The sequence below is a fragment of the Passer domesticus genome, unplaced genomic scaffold, assembly GCF_036417665.1.
Source record: "Passer domesticus isolate bPasDom1 unplaced genomic scaffold, bPasDom1.hap1 HAP1_SCAFFOLD_37, whole genome shotgun sequence".
NCBI lineage: Eukaryota > Metazoa > Chordata > Aves > Passeriformes > Passeridae > Passer > Passer domesticus.
The window spans coordinates 733012-753975 of NW_026990149.1; the positions used below are offsets into that span (position 1 = coordinate 733012).

At 54.2% G+C, this 20964-nt stretch overlaps 1 pseudogene; it reads left to right on the plus strand.

Moving 5' to 3' along the window:
- The first annotated feature begins 17898 nt into the window (after nt 1-17898).
- LOC135292507 (zinc finger protein 239-like) lies at nt 17899-19825 on the plus strand (annotated as a pseudogene).
- Nucleotides 19826-20964: the final 1139 nt, after the last annotated feature.

The following is a 20964-nucleotide window of genomic DNA, read 5'->3' on the forward strand; positions in this document are numbered from 1 at the left end:
CCACAGGTGCCAGGGGCTGTGCAGGAGCTGGCAGAGGCTGCCCAGCAGGGAGGCCATGGGGCACAGAGCCCCAAGGCTGCTGTGGGCACCACGGCACAGGGGCCGTTCCCAGCCGCAATGCTCCTGGCCTGGGCTGGGCCTGCACAGGGGCTGGGCCACCATGGCTGGGCCAGCACAGGGCCACCAAGGGGCCACGCAGCCGCTGCCGGGGCTGACAGCAAGGCCAGGCACACACAAGCAATTGCTGAGCATGGCTGCGCTGGCCAGGGCTGACTGTGCCACAGGCAGAGCTCAGCTGCCCTTGGGGGCTGCAGGAACAGTCAGGAGCCCAAAGAGCCTCCATGGCTGTGCTGGAGACCAAGGCTGGAGCAGGGAAATGCAGGGCTGCTGCAGCATGGGGAGGGCATTGAATTCCAGCACACACCTCAGCTCTCTGATGATCCCGGCACCATGCTGGGCTCTGTTTCACACTGGAGCAGAGCAGATGTTGATGGGACAGGAGCCCTGTGGGGCTGGCAGGGACCTGCAGCTTGCAAGGTGCTCTGCTCTCCCTCAGGTGCTCTCGGAGAGATCCAATCCCAGCTGGGCACCTCAGGGCACAAGTGGCACTGCCTGTTCATGGGCACACAGCTGATGGCTGCCTGGAAAGGGGCACAGCTTTTAATACTTGAACATTTAATAATATATAAGCACTTTTTTTTTTTTAAATCTGAGTCACTTCAGTATTTTTGAAAAATGTTTTCCCACAAGGAACAGGAATTTCCTGGAGGTGTACTGATGGCAGGACGAGAAATACCGATCTTGTCTTCTACTGCTGTCATCAATATTCTCTCCCTCATCCTTCAGACGTTTCCAGCTCTGCTGTTTAAATGGCCATGTCTAAGGTCATCGCTTCACTAGAGCAGCTGGATCTATGTCCTTTCGATTGCTCCCAGATTTCCTCCTTCAGATGCTTTCTGATCATTCAAGTGCCTCTCAACTGACTGGTTTCATGCTTTGAGCTTCAGGGAGTTGCCCAATCTCTCTGAAGTTAAAATAAATATCATGTTAGTCAACATCTTAATTTCATTTGTATCTATCCTAGAATAACCTGTTCTTATTTCTTTGTCCAAAACTGTTCCTGTACAGAAATCCCTGGGGGGTGGTGGCGATGTCAGATGCTGCTGGATCATCCCAGAGAGCTGAAAGAAGAGCTGTGATCATTATTAAACAGCATCATGTTCAACTCGTGTTTGTTGGCAGAAACCCTTCTGTGCCTCTGAGTGTCACCAGGCCCTGACTCCAAAGGACACAAACCTGATGAGTTGTGGTTCCCACTGCAGTGGCTGCACTTGGACCTTGGCTCTGCACAGGAGAGCTCTTCATCCCCTTTCTCTCTTTTCTTCTCTCTGGGCATGGAGGGAGCTCCTGACTTCAGTGTGTGACTTGTGTGTGCAAAGAGCAAATCTGGGCAGAATCAGGGCAGGGAGGGAATGGGGGGACCTTGGGATTGGTGCTGGGCACAGAAGGTGTTTTCCATTGCTCTGAGACTGTCTGCTATGGAAAGTGGACTTAATACCCAGCAGAGGAATGACTTTTGCATTTAATGGAGTTGTGCCTTCTATTGGCTGACAATCAATGAACATCCCTCTGTGTCTCGGGCAGCTCCTTCTCCAAGGAAAGCAGGTGGGAATTGGCACCAAGGAGCTGAAAGCTGCAGGTCCAGTCTGGGCTGGAGAGAGCTCAGATTGGCACAAGGCTGCTCTGAGTGCCAGGGCTTGGATGGGGGAAATGGTGGGGTGGGGGTAGGGACAGAGTCTGATTGATTGTCAGCCATGAAGGGTCTTGATTTTCATATCTATTCAAACTGCATGAGGAGGTACTTGGATTCAGTGTCAATTGGAGATAGCACATATCAATGTATTAACAGGAAAAAAATCCTAAACAGCACCTACAAATTCTTTTCTGACTATCTTTTTAAATAGAATATATTCAGTTTGAACACACTCCTGAAATGCATTTAATTAACCAAAAATTATTGGAACACTTAAATCAAATTATTCCCAGAGCCTTGGCTAATTAATGTGTTCTGAAAGTTAATGAGCCCTGGGACACTGAATTCCTGCACTGAAGAGCTGAAGGCTGAACAAGCCTCTGGAGCAGTGAAATCCAGCAGCAGCCTCCAAGTTGCTGAGGATGTCAGCAGCCCCCACTGAGGCCATCCCTGCCCAGAGACCGTGGGGGAATGGGCAGACAAGGAGAGCGTCCCTGGGGCTGGGCCAGCAGAACTCAGAGGCACCAGCGGCTCCAGCTGGGCAATGGAGTGTGGAATGTGGCTGGGAAAGCCCTGCCAGGGCTGTGCCAAGCAGGATTGAAAAGGCCCTGACCCCCATCCACTAAAAACTCTCTCAAGGAGACATTCAAAAGGAATTACAGTTGTTTGTGTACTCTGAGTTGGATGCACGGGAACAATACCAACAAGAGATTCTGAGGAGCTCAAACCAACAAAACAGCCTTTACTGGCAACTTTAGAAAATCAGAGAAATTTAGTCAAAATGTTTAATGCATCATTCAATCACCAAAAAACACTTCTCAAAGCAATAACTTGCCCTGTTTGACTTCACAAACTCTAAACCTGTTCAATTTAAAGCTAGTCAGAGTTTGCAAGAGGACAAAAATAGAAGAAGTAGACACAGAAAGAGAGAAAGAAAAATAAGATTTATAGAAGCACAGACAGAGCTACCAACTCCTGGACTCTAGCAGTTCAGATGGAAATGCCAAGAGGAGGTAGGGTCAAGATGTGTGTTTGCCTTGTGGTCAGCCTTCAATACCCCTTGGTCTTCCTGGGCCCTTCCCCAGGTGGGACTTGGGCTCATTTGGTCACTCAGGAGCTGGGCTGGGGCTCCAGAGGTGGCTGTGGAGCATTGCCTGTGCTCTGCCAGGGACTGGCAGCCACTGCTGGGCTGGGAGAGAGGCTCTGGGGGGATTGGGGTTCCAGGGCAGGGCAGTGCTCCACAGCAGGGCAAGGCTGGATCTGCCCATTCCTCCCCGACACATGAAATGTTTTGAGCCAACAATCTCCTGCAGTCTGTCACAGGATGCAATGTTGGAGGTGAAATCCCAGTTCTGGCCATGGGCACCTGGAAAGGAAGGACAGCTCTTTTCCATAGGAAGGAAAGCGCAGAGCCCCAGTGTTTGGAAGGCAGGTGAGAGTCTCACTAGGCCAGCCAGACTTGTCAGCAATGGCAGATTTTTTCTGGGAGCAGTCTTTGGATGTAGGGAATTTTGGAGGTGGAAGCCCAATCTCAGCCATGGGTGCCTGGAGAAGTAGGGCAGTTCTTTCCACAAGAAGGAAAGCATGGAGCCTTCCCCAGAGATTTGGGGACTGATGAGAGGTGACCCTCATGAAACCGTTGTCAGCCAGTCTTGTCCTGGCAATATTCCTATGGGAATAATCCCTAGATATAAGGAAATCTGGAGATGAAATCCCAGTTCTGGCCATGGATGCCTGCAGGAGAAGGACAGATCTTTTCCATATGAAAGAAAGTATGGAGCACAAGTGTTTCAACAGCAGAAGAGAAGAGGCCTTCAACATGCCATGGTCAGTTGGACCAGTCAGGCAGTCCATGGGAGGCCAAACCAGCCAGACCTCTTCTGTGTTGCTGTGGTTTTAAGAGGCCTGCAGTATCACCATGGTCCCCTTGGTTCCATGGGGCCCCACAGTGTCCTAATGGTGCTTTGATTCCATGGGGTCCTGCAGTGTTACAATGGTGCTTTGGTTCAATGGGGTCACACAATGTCACAATGGCTCCTAGGTTGCAGAAGGCCCCGAATGTCACAATGGTCCCAACAAGTCCATAAGGCCTTGCAGTGTCACTGTGGTCTCTGTGGTTCCCCAGGCCCCACAATGACACGTGACTCCTCTATTCCATGAGACTGCAGTGTTACAATGGACCTTTGGACCACGGGGTTTTGCAGTGTCACAATGGTCTCCTTTGGCTCCACAGTGTCACAATGGACCACTGATGACACCAGGCCCCACAATGTCACAATGAACCTTTGGCTCCATGCAGCCCTGCAGTGTCACAAAGGCCTCTTGCTTTCACAAGGCCCCACAAGATCACAATGGTCCTCTTGGTTCTGTGGGGACCCCCAGGATCACAATGGTCTCACTGGTTCCATGAGGCCTCTCAGAGTCACAATGCTTTGCTTATTCCATGGGGCCTCATAGTGTCACAATGGTCTCCATGATCCCCTGACTCCATTGTGTGTCACAATGGCCCCTTGGTTCCATGAGGCTGTGAAGTCTCTTAATGGTCTCTCCATTGTGCCATGAGGCCTTGCAATGTCACAATGGACCTTTGGCACTATAGGGTCTCACAGTGTCACCATTGTCCCTGGGTGTCACAGGGCCCCACAGTGTCACCATGGTCCCTTGGTTCCATGGGCCCTGTGCTGCTGCATTCCCCCCTCCCCTTCTCAGGCCGCCCTGCCAGCTCAGAAATGCTCCTTGGGCCTCGGCCTTGGCCAACAGCCCCTGGGCTCAGCTCCTCTGCAGCTCAGCACAAACACTGTCTGCTCCAGGAACTGCTGTGCCCAACCAGCTCCTGGTTGCTGTAGGAGCAGCCCTGGGAACTGTTTGTGTTCCCTCAGAGGCACAACATCCCTGTTCTCACAGTGCCAAAGAAAGCTGTTGATGCCAAGTGCGGCCAGGATGAACCATTGCTGTGACTGGAGCCCCTCTCTTGGGGCCCTACAAACAGCGCTGCAAAAGGAGCCCCTTGGAGCTCTCCTGGGCCAGCGACTCCCTCTGAGTGGGGCCTCTCCCAGCCGGGAGCTCTCCCGTTTGCTGCACTCGGGGATCCTGAACAACGAGGGAGCCTGGGCCGATCCCCCCACTCCTCCAGGCTCAACCCTTCACCCGCTGGGGAGATGGCAAAGCATCCACAGGGAGCATTTCCTGCCCTCAGGGGAATTTCTCACAGGTGCCTTGCACTGACTCTTTGTGTCTGTGTGCACACAGGAGTGCCTGTGCTGGGGAAATTTGGCAGAAATGCTGCTCTCTGAGGCATTGGAGTGCCTTGCATAGCTGAGTCAGTCAGGCCTGTAGGTGAGGTTAAGTCACAAGGTCTAAGCTGAGTGAAATACTGCTAACAGTTGTTCTTTTGCTAAGTTGTTATGCTTAATATAAGTTATTAGCTAAATTAAATATTGTTAAGCATTATTAATCTCTTATATTGCTGTATCATATGTTATAAATTAGGTTAAACACTGTTAAGTGTTGTTCTTTTGCTAAATTGTACGTTTACAGTAGAAGTAAAGGTTAAGGTGTAAGTTAAGAAATGTTAACTTTGAGCTCTGTTCAGCTTTTAGACCATATTCCTTTTATCCTTGCCATCACTGTCCTTGTGTCACACACACACATATTTCTTGGTTCATTTCTGGTTTGATTGGCTGGATTTGGTTTGGTTTTGTTGTTGCTTTGTTCCCCCGGTGTGCCTGAAGTGTCCAGCCAGGAGCAGAGTGACTCTTGCCAAGGAACTTTGTGGTGCTGTCCCTTAATATTAAATCTGGTTTTTGCTGATCCCTTGCTGGGGATTTTTTCAGTGCTCTCAAGCCCTCATTTGTGACAGGGTGAAGGAGCCCTGGCCCAGGCTCTGGCCCTGGGGAACACAGGGACACTGCTGGGGGGTCCCTGTGCCCCTGTCCCACCCCCACAGCCCCAGCCCCCCGTCCCCGTGTCAGGCTCTGGGGTCGATCTCGTGGAACATCCTCTGGGGGAGGCTGCGGCGCCGGGGGCGGGGGGACCCGGGGGGACAGGGGACCCCTCTGTGCACGAGCAGGGTTGGACTGCTCTGGGGGAACTGTGAGGGGGGGCTGGGGCAGAGTGACCTCCCCAGTAACCTCACACAGCCCCTGTGATGTCACACAGCCCCTTTGTGATGACACAGCCCTCATTATGATATTACACAACCTACCCTGGGATGTCACACAGCCATTCTGGGATCTCACATCCCCTCTGTGATGTCACACAGATACACTGTGCTGGCAGAACCCATTCTATGATGTCACAGCCTATGATGTCACAGAGCCTACTCTATCATGTCACAGGCAACTCAGTGGTGACACACACAACTGCTCTGTGATGTCACAGCCTGCTCTGCGATGTCACAAAGCCCTTTCATGATATCACAGGGCCAGTGCTGGAATATCAGTTTCTGATATCATAAAGCTGCTCTGTGATGTCACAGAAGATTTGGTGATGTCACAAAGTTACCCTGTGATGTCACACCTGGCTCTGTGATGTTGCTCCATCACCCAGTGCTGTCACAACCCACTCTCTGATGTCAGAGGGCCACCCTCCATGATGGCAGACTCTGCTCCATGGCCTCACATCCCACTCTGTGACATAACAGACAGCTCTGTGATGTCACAACACCGTCAGTGATGTCACAACACCCTCAGTGATGTCACAAAACCCTCTCTGTGATGTCATACTGCCACTCTGTAATGTCACAGCACACAGTTTGACATCACAGCCTGCTCTATGATGTCATACAGCCATGCCATGATGTCACAGCCTGCTCTGTGATGTCACACAATCCCCTCTATGATGCTGTAGCTGCCCAGTGACCTCACACAACAAACTCTGTGATGTCATAGCCCAACCTGTGACCTCACACAGCCTACTCTGTGCTGTCACACACCCCCTTGCTGACATCACAGCTGCTCTGTGCCTCCATGACACAGCCACAGAGGTGCCGCTGTGACAGAGCCCCCTCTGGGACATCCCCCAGCCCCTGCCAGTGCTGAGGCCCTGTGAGCTCTGTCTGTGCCCTGCTTGTGTCCCTGAGCTGCCCTGGCAGTGCCCCAGCCCTGCTGGGCTGTGCCCAGGAGCTGCTCCTGGCCAGAGCTGTCTCTCTGCAGCGCTGCCCTTGCCAGGAGCTGCCTCTGGGCCAGGAGCCCGGCCCAGCTCAGCAGCACAGACACAGCACCAGGACTTTAATCACCCTCTGGGGCTTTGGTGCTCTTTGCATCAGACTCAGTCCCTCAGAGTGTGCTCAGAGAACTTTTCAGGAACTCAAAAAGAGAGTGAAACACAGACGTTTCTCATACTTTAAATCGATCCTTCTGAGGGACAGGACTGAGAAAGTGTCCCCAAGCTCCACATAAAGCAAAACACTGGAGGCAGTGATGACAGGTGGGGACAAGCAAGGAAAAGGTGTTTCTGATGCTGAGCAAACCTGTGCCTCTGTCCCTGCAGGCTGTCGTCATCCCCCGGCTGCCCCACCTGGCTGGCCCCTTCCTTTGCTGACAGCTCTGCCTCCTGCCTGCCTCTGCCTGCCCACACAAAGCCTTGGGCTGCTCCAGGCTTTTTCTGGGTGATGTGTTGCACCATAGTCCTGCCCTGGCAGGGAAATTCCTTTCTCCTGGTGTCCAGTCTGGGCCTCCCCAGCTGCCCTTAGCACAATTATTTCTTCAGGCTCATTCCCACTATGAAGAAAAGCTCCAGCCTCTCTGAAACCACCCTTCACTCCCTCCCGGACTACTCCTGTTCTGTCCTCAGTCTCCACACCACTGAGCCCAGAGTCTGCAGCCTCCTCCTGCTGGTTATGTGATGAGGCCTCCAAACCCCATCTTGGGAGATTTTTGGGTCCTCTCCAAGGTCTGTGAAAATACAAGAATAGTGGTGGAAATTATTTTCTCCCAAATCTTGCAGTGACAGAACAAGGCTCAATATCTTTCAACTGAATGAGGGTGGATTTACATTTGTTAGAAGGAGGAAACATTTTACAATTATGAGAGTGGCACAAAACTGCAACTGCATTCTTCCACAGAATTGGATTCCCCGTCTCAGGAATTATCCAAAAGCAGGAGCTTTGTGCAACCTGACCCAGTGAAACCCTCTCATCCCCAAGCACAGAATTCCTGTTGTGTGGGTTCTCTGATGTGCTGGGTGCCCTCACAAAGCTTCTGGCCAGAATGTCTGCTGAGGGCAGCCAGGCTGCTGCAGGGGCAGTGACCTCACAGCCATCACCATGGCAGCCCTGTCCCATGGGCCTGGCTCTGCCCTTTCCTCTGCCCCTGCCTTGTCTCTGCTGGCATGAAGAGTTTTGTCATTCATATCTTGTCCCCAAGGTGCTGGGGCCAATGGCTTCCCAGGCAGGCTCCTGGAGCAGAAGTGGCTTTTCAGAGCCCAGGCAGAAATGAGCCCTGAGGCAGCAGCTCTGCAGTGCTGGCCACCAGGCTGGGCTGCCAAGGGAGGCTTCTGGCCATGCCCTGCAAGCAGCTGCTGCTGCCAAGGTGCCTTTGGTGCCTCAGGCTCTGCCTGGCACAGCTCCCAGCACGGCACTCTGCCCTTGTGCCCGAGCCCTTCCCTGTGCTGGGGCTGGCCTGGGGCTTTTCCTGCAGCGGGACCTGCCCTGCTCCTGGCACAGGAAAGGCAGTTCCTGCTGGAGCAGGAGGAACTGCCATGGGCTCCAACAACTCCAGCAAGGCTCAGGTGACATCAAAATTGCTTCCTAGATCACTATATTCTAATAATTGTTCTAGCTCCTATACTGTGGAGTAAATTACTCTCTTTTTTTAAATTTAATCTCTGGTGTAAACAAACCATTCTGTCTAATCATGATCAGAATCAATCAGGGCTGTATTTATATAAATTTATCTAGAATTCCATCAATAATCCTGTGGGACAAATTGCATTAAGGTTCAATTCTACCTGTCCAATCTTCTACACCTTTGACAAAGTCTGGGGCTGGGATTGGATCCAGCCACTCCCACTCTCCTGTACTAAAATAAATTTTGGAAGCCTAGGGGCCCTGCAGGGATTTGAGGATCCATGGTGGCTGTTGGGTGTCATTTCTCCATCTCATGACTCAGCAGGAGTTTCTCCAATAAAGAAATAAAGCTTTTGCCTGAGGCTCCCACTGTGCCCATGACAGGAACCCCTGTGAGTGTCTGGGACATCCCGGCTCTTTGGCAGCCTGGGGACTCCTGCGATGTCACCGTGCAGCCCCTGTGAGTGCCTGTGACAGATCGGTGCCTTTGCAGCCCCAGGTGCCATGGGATGTCACCATGGAATGGCTGTGACTGCCTCTGAGCACAGGGCTCTTGACCATCCCCAGAAACCCCTGGGAGGTGTCCATGGAGCCCTTGTCTCTGCCTGTGACATTCCAGCTCTTGAACAGCCTGGAGACTCTTGGAAAGTGACCATGGAGCCCCTCTGAGGGCCTGTGACAAATCTGATCCTTAGCAGGCAACCATCCCCAGCCCCCTGCTGCTATGGTCAGTTTCCATAGCAACCATCCTCAGCCCCCTGCTACTATGGTCAGTTTCCATGGCAACCATCCTCAGCCCCCTGTTGCTGTGCTCAGTTTCCATAGCAACCATCCCCAGCCCCCTGTTGCTATGGTCAGTTTCCATGGCAACCATCCCCAGCCCCCTGCTGCTATGGTCAGTTTCCATGGCAACCATCCCCAGCCCATGTTGCCATGCTCAGTCCCTCGGCAGCTCCATGCAGACCCCATGCCAGGGGTGGGTGCCATGGACACCAGCTCAGGCCTGCAGCCAGAGCCCGTTGCCATGGCAACCATTGGCAGCCCCATCCCCAGGGTCACGGGATCCCAGATCCACAGAATTCGCTGAGCTGGGAGGGACCCATCAGGATCCTGGAGTCCAACTGCTGGCCCTGCACAGGACACCCCAACAATGCCAGCCTGGGCCTGGCAGCGCTGGCCAAACGCTGCTGGAGCTCAGAGAGCCCTGGAGCTGGGAGCCTTCCCTGGGGAGCCTGGACAGTGCCCCAGCAGCCTCTGGGGAAAAACCTTTTCCTGAGATCCAACCTGAGCCTGCCCCGACTCAGCTGCAGCCGTTCCCTCCAGTCCTGTCCCTGGGCACCAGAGGGAAGAGGTTCCCACAGACCCAGCCAGGGACCCGCTCCCAAGGCTGTTGCCATGGCCACCAGGGCTGGGACCAGCTGGGATGCTCGGTTTCCATGGGCCGGGGTTCAGGAATGGGATTCCCCAATTTCCTGCTCCCGCTAAAACCGTGCTGCTGCTCGCTGCCCTCCCGCCTCCCATGGAAAGAAAAAAAGGCAAAGATCCAGGCTGGGATAAGAACAATTTACTGGGAACAGCAATGAAATAAGGAATAAAGAGGGAAAAAAGCAATATTGATAACAGAAGGGATAAGAAAAACTATTTACAGGGAAAACTACAACATCACCACTGAGTGGCTCTTCCTGGCCACATATTTCCTCCTGCCTGGAAAAAGGACACCTTTCTCCTCAGGGAGAGAGAGAGAGTCCCTTTCCTGCCCCTGGCAATGACCTGAGGTGGGAGTGAGTGTAATGACACGGCTCTGGCCAGACCCTCTTGTTCTTCAATCCTACATCAGGTCACTAGCAGGGGCAGGAAAAGTGGCAAGTGTCTTCCCACCATGGATCACAGGGAACATGGATCAGCAGGTCTCTTCCCAATGCGGGTTCTCCAATGGGGGATGAAGCTGGAGCAGCACACGAGGCTCTTCCCACACTCAGGGCACTTGCAGGACTTCCCTTACTGGTGACTCTGTTGGTGTTTGGTCAAGTTAGAGCTGTGGGTAAAGCTCTTCCCACACTGGGGACACTCGTAGGGCCTTTCCCCGCTGTGGATGCACCGGTGCCTGGCGAAGTTTGAGTTGCAGTTGAAGCCCTTCCTGCAGTCTGGGCAGCGGAAGGGCCTCTCCTCTGTGTGAATCCATTGATGCTGGAGGAGACTGGAGCTGGTCTGAAACCTCTTCTGACACTCGGGACAGTCATAGGGCCTCTCCCCGGTATGGATGCGTTAGTGAGTGATGAGCTCAGAGCTGCACCTGAAGCCTTTCCCACACTCCCCACACTCGTAGGGCCGTTCCCCAGTGTGGCTCCTCTGGTGCACGATCAGGCTGGTGATCCACCAGAAGCTCTTCCCACACTCCAAGCACCTGTGAGGCTTCTCCCCATCAGGAACCTCCTCATGGACCACCAGCTCCAAGCTCTGGCTGAAGCTCTGTCCACCTTCCCGGCCCAGGCTGGCTCTTTCCCCCTCAGATCCCCGCCATCTGCGTTTGCAGCCCCTCCTCGTGCGGCATCTCCGGGGCTTTTCCTCCCTGTTGGGTTCCTGCGCCGTGGAGCCGCTCAAAACGGCCTCTGCCACGAGGTTCTGCCGCGGGGATTTGTCCTCCCTGCTCTCCATGCTCAGTTCCTGCTCTGGGGGAGGAAGGACAAGGAGAGGATGGCATTTGCCTCCGGGCCACAGGCAAGGGCAAGGAGATGCCCCCAGGCTGTCCTGCAGCCAGGGCTGTGCTGGGCTGGGAGATGGAGCAGGAGAGAGGGGAAAGGGGCACTGACTTCCTCCTCACCTGCTTGCATGTTCCGGGGCATTTTCCTCACAGCCTCAATGGGGGTTGGCAATGGAAATCCTGGTTTGAGGAAAACAAAGGATGAGCACATTGACTCTGAAGGTCCCTCTGCCCAAGTCCATCTCTACAAGTCACCGGCCATTGGGGCTCCAGAAAAACCTCCCAAACGCCACGAGTCAGCCTGGAAAAAGCCTCCCAGGAGTTCCCTGTCCCTGCTCCCTCCCCTCAGGTGTTGGGGGTTCCCCCTGTCCCAGCTGCTGGGGTCACGCTTGCATTGGGGGTCCCCCTTCTCCTCGGTGCCCGCCCTCCCCAGCCTGCTGGCAGTCCCAGCAATCCCAAAAGCTGCCCCCTCTTCGCTCCCCATTCAGGGCTGCCGGGGCTTTTTGGGCTCCCTTCTCCCCTCATGCTCTGCTCTGGGCTGCAGGGGCTCCAAGGAGTCCCCCCTGCCCCTCTCCAGCCTCTGCAGGCTCCCGCCAATGGCGGCGCTCCCCCCTCTCTGGGCTCCCCACTTTGGGCTCCTGGGGGACACAGGGCTCTGCTCCTCCAGGCTGCCTCTGCCGCCAGCCGCCACCGCCACCCCCCGATGTCCCCCCGAGGGGCCTTTTCCGCTCAGCCTTGCACTTCTTCATTCTCCAAACATCCCCCCAAAAAACCCAACTGGGAGCAACTGGGAGTGGCTGGGAGCATGCTGGGAGTGACTGGAAACAACTGGGCTTCTACTGGGATCAACTGGGATCACGCTGGAGGTGACTGGGATCATCCTGGCACTGAGTGCCACTGCACTGAGGCTGACTGGGAGTGCTTGGCAGCAAATGGGATCATACTGGGGAATAATGGGAGGGACTGGGAACATGCTGGAGGGAACTGGGATACACTGGGAGATACTGGGAGTGACTGGAACCAAATGGGAGGGTGAAAGAGAGCAACTGGAACCAGGTGGAGCACAACTGGTTCATACTGGCAGGGACTGGGAGCACACTGGGCTCATCTCTGGATCATACTGGGAGGGACTGGACTAATACTGGGAGAATCTGAGAGCGACTGGGAACACACCCTGCACATCATCCCCCATACTGGGCCTGACTGGGAGCAACTGGGATTATACTGGGACCACACTGGGAGGGCTGGCATGTGACTGGGATCCAGCTGGAGCTTACTGGGATCATATTGGGGTTGAAAGGGAGTGACTGGGATCACACTTTGGCCTACTGGGAGCACCTGAGAGAAACTGGGATCATGCTGCAAGCAAACTGGAGGAACTGGGCAGGACTGGATGCATGCTGGAGGCACCTGGGATATTCTGGGCATGACTGGGGGATCACACTGGGAGAACTGACACCTTCCTGGGGCCACTGGCAGCGCCTGGAAATGACTACAGACATGCTGGGACAAGGTTGGAAATGTTGGGGGCTTTTGTGGATTTTGGGGGAGTTTGGATTTTGGGGGTTTTATTGGCGCTTTGGGGGGGGGTGTTGTTCGGGGGGTGTTTGGGGGTTTATTGCTTTTTTTTTTTGTATTTTGGAAGGTTTTCCTGGGATTTTCCTGGTTTTTTGGGATTCTCAGAAATTCTGTGAGTTTTTATAGGATTTCTAGGAGATTTTGAGGCATTTCACTGGAATTGTGGGGGCTTTTAGTGGGATTCATTGGGGATTTGGTTTTTTTCAGAATTTTCGTGGGATTTTTGGGGTTTTGTGGGGTTTTTTTTGGGTGTTGCCAGGGATTTCTTTGGGTCTTGGGGGGGGATTTTATGGGATTTTTATTATTTAGGGGACATTTTTGGGGGGATTTGCGAGGTTTCATCGGGATTTTGGGGGTTAGTGAGATTTCAAAAGATTCTGTGGGGTTTTATTGGGATTCTAGAGTGTTCTAATGGGATTTTGTGAGATTTATTTCAGATTTCATGAGTTTTATTGGGACTTTTGGGGCTTTTAAGGAGATTTTGATGCCTCTCAGCCCTTCCGCAAACCCTGGGACAACCCCAAAGGTCCCAGACCCCCAAATCCCTCACAAATTCGACTAAAAATCCCAAAATTTCCAAGAAATTACAATGGGATCCTCCAAAACCCCGGAGAACCCCACAAAATCCCAGGGAAACACATCAAAACTCAAAAACCTCCCCAAAATTTCGCTAAACCCACTCAAAAACCAACCCCCCAAGCCCCAATAAAATCTCCCAAAATCCAAAACTCCCCAATTCCATAAAACCCCCAAAATCCCATAACCCCCCAAAACCCAATAATTCTCTCCAAAACCTCTATAATTCCCCCTGAACTTCCATCAAATACCCAATAAAGCCCTAAAGAAGCCCCAAGATAATCCCCCAAAGCCCTGCTAAAATTCATCAAAATTGCCCCAAAATCCCAAAAATGCCCCCCAGAACCCCCCAGACTCTCTGGGGCCGTCCTGGATCAGGGGCACCGGCCAGTGGAACAGGAGCCACCTCAGGGGCCCTCGGAGCTCTGTGGGGAGGGGGCACCATGGGAGACCCCCAGAAACGGGAGGGGGGGGTGGAACCCCTGTTGTGCCCCCTCGCCCCGAAACCCCCAGACCCCGGTTCAGGGGAGGCCTGGGACCCCCCGGGACCCCCAAATCTCCCCCGGGACCCCTCTGGGAGCCCCAAACCCCCCCCAAGGTTGGCCCAGGATCACCCTGGACCCCCCAAACCTTCCCGGGACCCTCAGACCCCGCAGTTCCCCACAAAATTGACCCCAGACCCACCTGAGACCCCCCTCAAATCCATCAGACTGCCCCAAATCCCCCCCAAACCCTGGGAAATCCCCTCACACTCCGCTAAAGCCCCCCAGATGCACCTCAGAACCCCCCAGAGCCCCCCAGCTCCTCTCACAATCCCCCAGAATCCCCTCAGACCCTCCCAATTCCCCTCAGATCCCCCTAAACCCACCTGAGAATGTTCCAGACCTTCTCAAGCTGCCCCCAAAGATCCCTAAAGCCCCCTCAGACCCACCAAAGCCCCCTCAGACCCCCTCATTATCCCCAAACCCACCGCACACCCCCCTATTTCCCGTCAATCTCCCCAAAATCCCCGATTTCTCCTCAGACCGCCCCAAACCCCCCCAGTTTCCCCTCAGCGCCCTCCTCAGCCGCGCGCGCCTCTGAATCTCCCGCCTCCGCCGCCTGCACGGGCTCCCCAGCCAATAGCGGCGCGCCCCGCCCCGAACCAGCCAATGAGGGCGCGGCTCCCCTCAGCAGCGCCCGCCTCCCCGCGGCGCTGCAGCCAATCAGAGGCGAGGCGCAGCGGCGGTGGCGGTGCCGGGCGCTGCAGAGAGCGGGGGCGGCGCTGGGAGCGGCCGGAGCGCTCCGGGAGCTGCTGAGGCGGCCGGGACAGGGCCGGGAGCGGCTGAGAGGGGATCGGGGGCGTCTGGGGAGGGTCCGGGGGGGCTTTGGGGAGGGTTCCGGGGTGTGGGGCGGGGTCTGGGGAGGGGTCTTGGCTGGGGGATCGTGAGGTGTCAGGGAGGGTCTGGGGAGGGGTCCTGGGGCACTGTGGGGGGATCTGGGGGTGGGGAGGGGTCCCGAGAGAGGTCTCGAGGGGGGTCCTGGGGGTGCTGGTGGGACTTTGGGGTTCCAGGGTGGTCCTGGGCCAACCTTGGGGGCTTTTCAGGAGGATTTGGGGTTCCCAGGGGAGATTTGGGGATCCTGGGGGTTCCCAGGCCCCCCCTCCCGTTTTTGGGGGTCTCCCATGGTGCCCCCTCCCCACAGAGCTCCGAGGGCCCCTGAGGTGGCTCCTGTTCCACCGGCCAGTGCCCCTGATCCAGGACGGCCCCAGAGAGTCTGGGGGGATCTGGGGGGCAATTTTGTGAGGGTTTTTGCGGATTTTAGGAGGGCTTTTTTAGAGCTTTGGAGGGTTTTGATGGAAGTTGAGGGGCTATTAGTGGGGTTTCAGAGAGAATTATTGTGTTTCAGGGGGTTATGTGATTTTGGGGGTTTTGTGGATTTGGGGAGTTTTGGATTTTGGGGGATTTTATTGGGGTTGGGGAGGTTGATTTTTGAGTGGGTTTAGTGAAATTTTGGGGAGTTTTTTGAGTTTTGGTGGGTTTCCCTGGAATTTTGTGGGATTCTCTGGGGTTTTGGATGATCTTATTGTAATTTCTTGAGGAATTTGGGATTTTTAGTGGAATTTGTGGGGGATTTGGGCGTCTGGGGCCTTTGGGGTTGTCCCAGGGTTTGCAGAAGGGCTGAGAGGCGTCAAAATCTCCTTAAAAGCCCCAAAAGTCCCAATAAAACTCATGAAATCTGAAATAAATCTCACAAAATTCCATTAGAACACCCTAGAGTTCCAATAAAAGCCCACAATATCTTTTGAAATCCCAACAACCCCCCCAGAATCCCGATGAAACCCCACAAATGCCCCCAAAAATATCCCCTAAACCATAAAAAGCCCCACAAAATCCCCCCCAAGACCCAAAGAAATCATGGCAACACCAAAAAGACTCCCCAAAAAACCCCCAAAAATCCCAAACCCTCAAAGAATCCAACTAAATGCCCCCACAATTCCAATAAAATTGCACCATGCATCCAAAATCCCGTAGAAATTCCAATAAAACCCAACAAAAATTCCAAAGAATCCCACCAAATCCCAGTAACTCCTCTCAAAACTTAAAAAACCCCAGAAAAATATTTCACTAAACCCCCAAACACCTGCAGAAAAACACCCCCCCAGAGTGCCAATAAAACCCTACGAAAATCCACAAAACCCCCCAAAATCACCCTCCAACCCCCCCCAAAATTCCCCAGCCCCCCCCCCAACCCAATAATTCTCTCCACAAACCCCAGTAATTCCCAGCTGTTCCCAGTGTGGTTCCATCACTCCACTATGGTTACAGACACTCGCAGTAGGGTCCCAGTTGGACCCAGTTGCCCTGTTCTAGTCCCAGACACTCCCCAGATGATCCCAGTCCCTCCCAGCACGGTCCCACTCACTCCCAGTTGCCCCCAGTGTGGTCCCAGGTCTCCCCATCATGGTCCCAGTTGTTCCCAGCGTGGCTCCAGTCCCCCCAGGATGGTCACAGACACTCCCAGTATATCCCAGTTGCCCCCAGCATGTCTGTAGTCATTCCCAGGCGCTGCCAGGGGCCCCAGGAAGGTGTCAGTTCTCCCAGTGTGATCCCCCAGTCATGCCCAGAATATCCCAGCTGCCTCCAGCATGCATCCAGTCCTGCCCAGTTCCTCCAGTTTGCTTGCAGCATGATCCCAGTTTCTCTCAGGTGCTCCCAGTAGGCCAAAGTGTGATCCCAGTCACTCCCTTTCAACCCCAATATGATCCCAGTAAGCTCCAGTTGGATCCCAGTCACATGCCAGCCCTCCCAGTGTGGTCCCAGTATAATCCCAGTTGCTCCCAGTCTCTCCCAGTATGGTCCCAGCTGCCTCCAGCATGGTTCCAGTTGCTTCCTGGATCAACCCAGTCAGTCCCAGTATGATGCCATTTGCTCCCAGCATACTCCCCGTTGCTCCCAGTCAGGCCCAGTATGGGGGATGATGTGCAGGGTGTGTTCCCAGTCGCTCTCAGATTCTCCCAGTATTAGTCCAGTCCCTCCCAGTGTGATCCAGAGATGAGCCCAGTGTGCTCCCAGTCCCTGCCAGTATGAACCAGTTGTGCTCCACATGGTTCCAGTGGCTCTCTTTCACCCTCCCTTTGGTTCCAGTCACTCCCAGAATCTCCCAGTGTATGCCAGTTCCCTCCAGCATGTTCCCAGTCCCTCCCATTATTCCCCAGTATGATCCCATTTGCTGCCAAGCACTCCCAGTCAGCCTCAGTGCAGTGGCACTCACTGCCAGGATGATCCCAGTCACCTCCAGCGTGATCCCAGTTGATCCCAGTAGAAGCCCAGTTGTTTCCACTGACCACCAGCATGTTCCCAGTCACTCCCAGTTGCTCCCAGTTGGGTTTTTTGGGGGGATGTTTGGAGAATGAAGAAGTGCAAGGCTGAGCGGAAAAGGCCCCTTGTGGGGACATCGGGGGGTGACGGTGGCGGCTGGCAGCAGAGGCAGCCTGGAGGAGCAGAGCCCTGTGTCCCCCAGGAGCCCAAAGTGGGGAGCCCAGAGAGGGGGGAGCGCCGCCATGGGCGGGAGCCTGCAGAGGCTGGAGAGGGGCAGGGGGGACTCCTTGGAGCCCCTGCAGCCCAGAGCAGAGCATGAGGGGAGAAGGGAGCCCGAAAAGCCCCGGCATCCCTGAATGGGGAGTGAAGAGGGGGCAGCTTTTGGGATTGCTGGGACTGCCAGCAGGCTGGGGAGGGCGGGCACCGAGGAGAAGGGGGACCCCCAATGCAAGCATGACCCCAGCAGCTGGGACAGGGGAACCCTGAACAGCAGAGGGGAGGGAGGAGGGACGGAGAATTCCTGGGAGGCTTTTTCAGGGCTGAATCTTGGTGCTTGGGAGGTTTTTCTGGAGCCCCAATGGTAGGTGACTTGTAGAGATGGACTTGGGCAGAGGGACCTTCAAACTCAATGTGCTCATCCCTTGTTTTCCCCAAACCAGGATTTCCCATTGCCACTTCTTGTGAGGCTGTGAGGAAGAGGAAGATGTCCCTGGACACTGAGGCAGGTGAGGAGGAAGTCAGTGCCCCTTTGCCTCTCTCTCCTGCTCCATCTCCCAGCCCAGCACAGCAGAACCTCGTGGCAGAGGCCGTTTTGAACGGCTCCACGGCGCAGGAACCCAACGGGGAGGAAAAGCCCCGGAGATGCCGCACGAGGAGGGGCTGCAAACGCAGATGGCGGGGATCTGAGGGGGAAAGAGCCAGCCTGGGCCGGGAAGGCGGCCGGATATGGAGCCAGAGCTCGCAGCTGGTGGTCCATGAGGAGGTTCCTGATGGGGAGAAGGCCCACAAGTGCGAGGAGTGTGGGAAGAGCTTCAGGTGGAACTCCGAACTGATTGTGCACCAGAGGACCCACACTGGGGAACGGCCCTACGAGTGTGATCAGTGCAGGAAGAGGTTTCAGGGCAGCTCCCATCTCCTCGTGCACCAGCGCACGCACACAGAGGAGAGGCCCTTCCGCTGCCCCGACTGCGGGCAGGGCTTCAGGCGAAACCCCCATCTTGTCAGACACCAGCTCATCCACACTGGGGAGAGGCCCCACGAGTGTGAGGAATGTGGGAAGAGCTTCAGGCACAGCTCCCACCTGATCCGGCACCAGAGGATCCACACTGGGGAACGGCCCCATGAGTGTGGGGAGTGTGGGAAGAGCTTCAGCCACCGTTCCAGCCTGATTGTCCACCAAAAGATCCACTCTGGGGAGAGGCCCTACGAGTGTTCCGAGTGTGAGAAGGGGTTTCGGATCCGCTCCCATCTTTTCCAGCACTATCAGAGTCACACAGAGGAGAGGCCCTTCTGCTGCCCCGACTGCGGGAAGGGATTCAGGCACAACTTCACCCTCGTCACCCACCGGCGCATCCACACTGGGGAGAGGCCCTACGAGTGTCCCCAGTGTGGGAAGAGCTTCTCTCAGCGCTCTACCTTGACCAAACACCAACGGAGGCACCGGTGAGGGAAGCCCTGCGAGTGCCCCGAGTGCGGGAAGAGCTTTGTGCGCTGCTCCAGCTCCATCCCCCACTGCAGGAGCCACGCTGGGCACAGCCCTGGTGACCCACATTCCCTGTGATCCATGCTGGGAACACACCTGCCTGCTTCTCCTTTTGGTTTGGCCTTAATTTTTTTCTGTTCTTCCTCTCTTTGCCCTCCAAAAGCCAAGAGGGATGGATCTGTCGCCTCAAAACCACTCAAATCCCACTGAAAACAACTGAATTTTAACGCATAAAGGCTCAATCCCTCCTCAAATTGCTTGTTCCCTCTTCAAAAAAACTCAGTCCCAGGCCAAACTCACTCCATTCCACAGCCAGCAGGGTGAGATGGGGTTGGAAGGGGATTGGGAGCAGTGGGATCCCAGTTGGGAGCGGTGGGATGGGGATTGTGTGGGGCTGGCTAGGTGGGATGTGTTTGACAGCAAATAAAACTTTCAGAGTTACTGATTTCTGTCCCATTCATTTTCAGTCAGTTCTGTTTGCAGAGTGCTGCCTTCTCAGCTGATTAAATTTGCTATAAAAATCCAATTTTTTAAATCATGTAACCCAAAGAATCCAAAACCCAATGTCCAAATAAAACCACTCACCCACAATTAAATTTTAAAAAGTAATTGGAATTGTTTTAGAGTACTTTAGGGTGTTATTAAAGTTTAATTGTTTGGTTAAAATGTGTGAGAAATTCTAGTGGTGCTTGGTTTTGTGTTTAGTATGTTTGTAATATGAATTGTTTTACTAAGATGTGTTAGATTGTATATTAGTTTTATCTCGAGTATATTAGTTATTGAGTTAAAACTTTCAACAGGTATTTCCTGGTGTATAATTTGTTTATTTATATTTCGGGTATACTAATTGCTGTTTAGTTTTAGGTTAACTCATTCTTGGAGTATTTTAAGTAAGAGTCAAAAATATTATATTTCATTTTTATTATGATTTCTTGATTTATAATTTTATTTTAGTTTGCTGAGAGGTTAGGAAAGAAGTTCGAGGATAAGAAAATCTTTTCCTGACTGGGAAATGGAATTCCAGACCCTGGGAATGTGTGCAGGACTAGACAGAGTGGGATCAAACATGGACTGGGATCAAACATGGGCTGGGACCGTATGGAATGGGACCATACAGATCAGGATGATACAGACTGGGATAAACTGGGTTGAGATTACATGGACTGGGATGGCACAGACTGGGGTTGCACACGCTGGGGTTGCACAGGCTGGGGTTGCACACACCGGGGTTGCACAGGCTGGGGTTGCACACACCGGGGTTGCACACGCCGGGGTTGCACAGGCTGGGGTTGCACAGACTGGGGTTGCACACACCGGGGTTGCACACACCGGGGTTGCACACACTGGGATCAGACGGGCTGGAAAAGCATTGGCTGCCTTTGGCTGCCTTTGGCTCCATCCACGTCTAAAGGCGGCCACATCAAGTTGGCTTCATCCTGTTTGGGGCTCCCCTCCCCCTCTTTCCCCCGCGCTCCCGCCCCTTCCCCATCGTTCCCAGATCCTGGGCTGTCAAACACTCCCCAGTTCCCAAACGCTGGGGTTAAATCCCCCTGACCCCAAATCCTGGGGTTTGAAATATCCTTTGTGTCCAACTGCCCTGATCCCAAAGTCTGGGGGTCAGACACCCTGATCCTGAATCCTGGGTCAGTCCCCCCAAATCCCAAACCCTGGAGTGTCAAACCGTCCCAAACTCCAAATTTTAGGATCAAACCTGCCCCAGTGCCCATCGTTTGGAGTTATGACGCCCCCAACTCCTACCTCCCCCAAACCCACTCCAGTCCCGAGGCACAGTGGGGTTTGTTTGGGGTTATTTGGGGTTTATTTGGGGCAGCTCCAGATGCAATGTCTGCAGAGAGACCCTGGGTACAATGCTGGGAAGAAAAGGGGGGCTGGGGTGGGAATTGGGGGATTCAGGATAGGGAAAGATTCTGGGTGGGAAAAGGGGATTTGGGTGGGCAGGGAAGGAGTTGGGGCGGTGGGACAGAGTGTAGATGTTGCAGAGCAGGAATCCATTTCGGTGCAGGGGCAATGCACATCTCGGGGTGCAGGCTGCAGCCCGCACACACA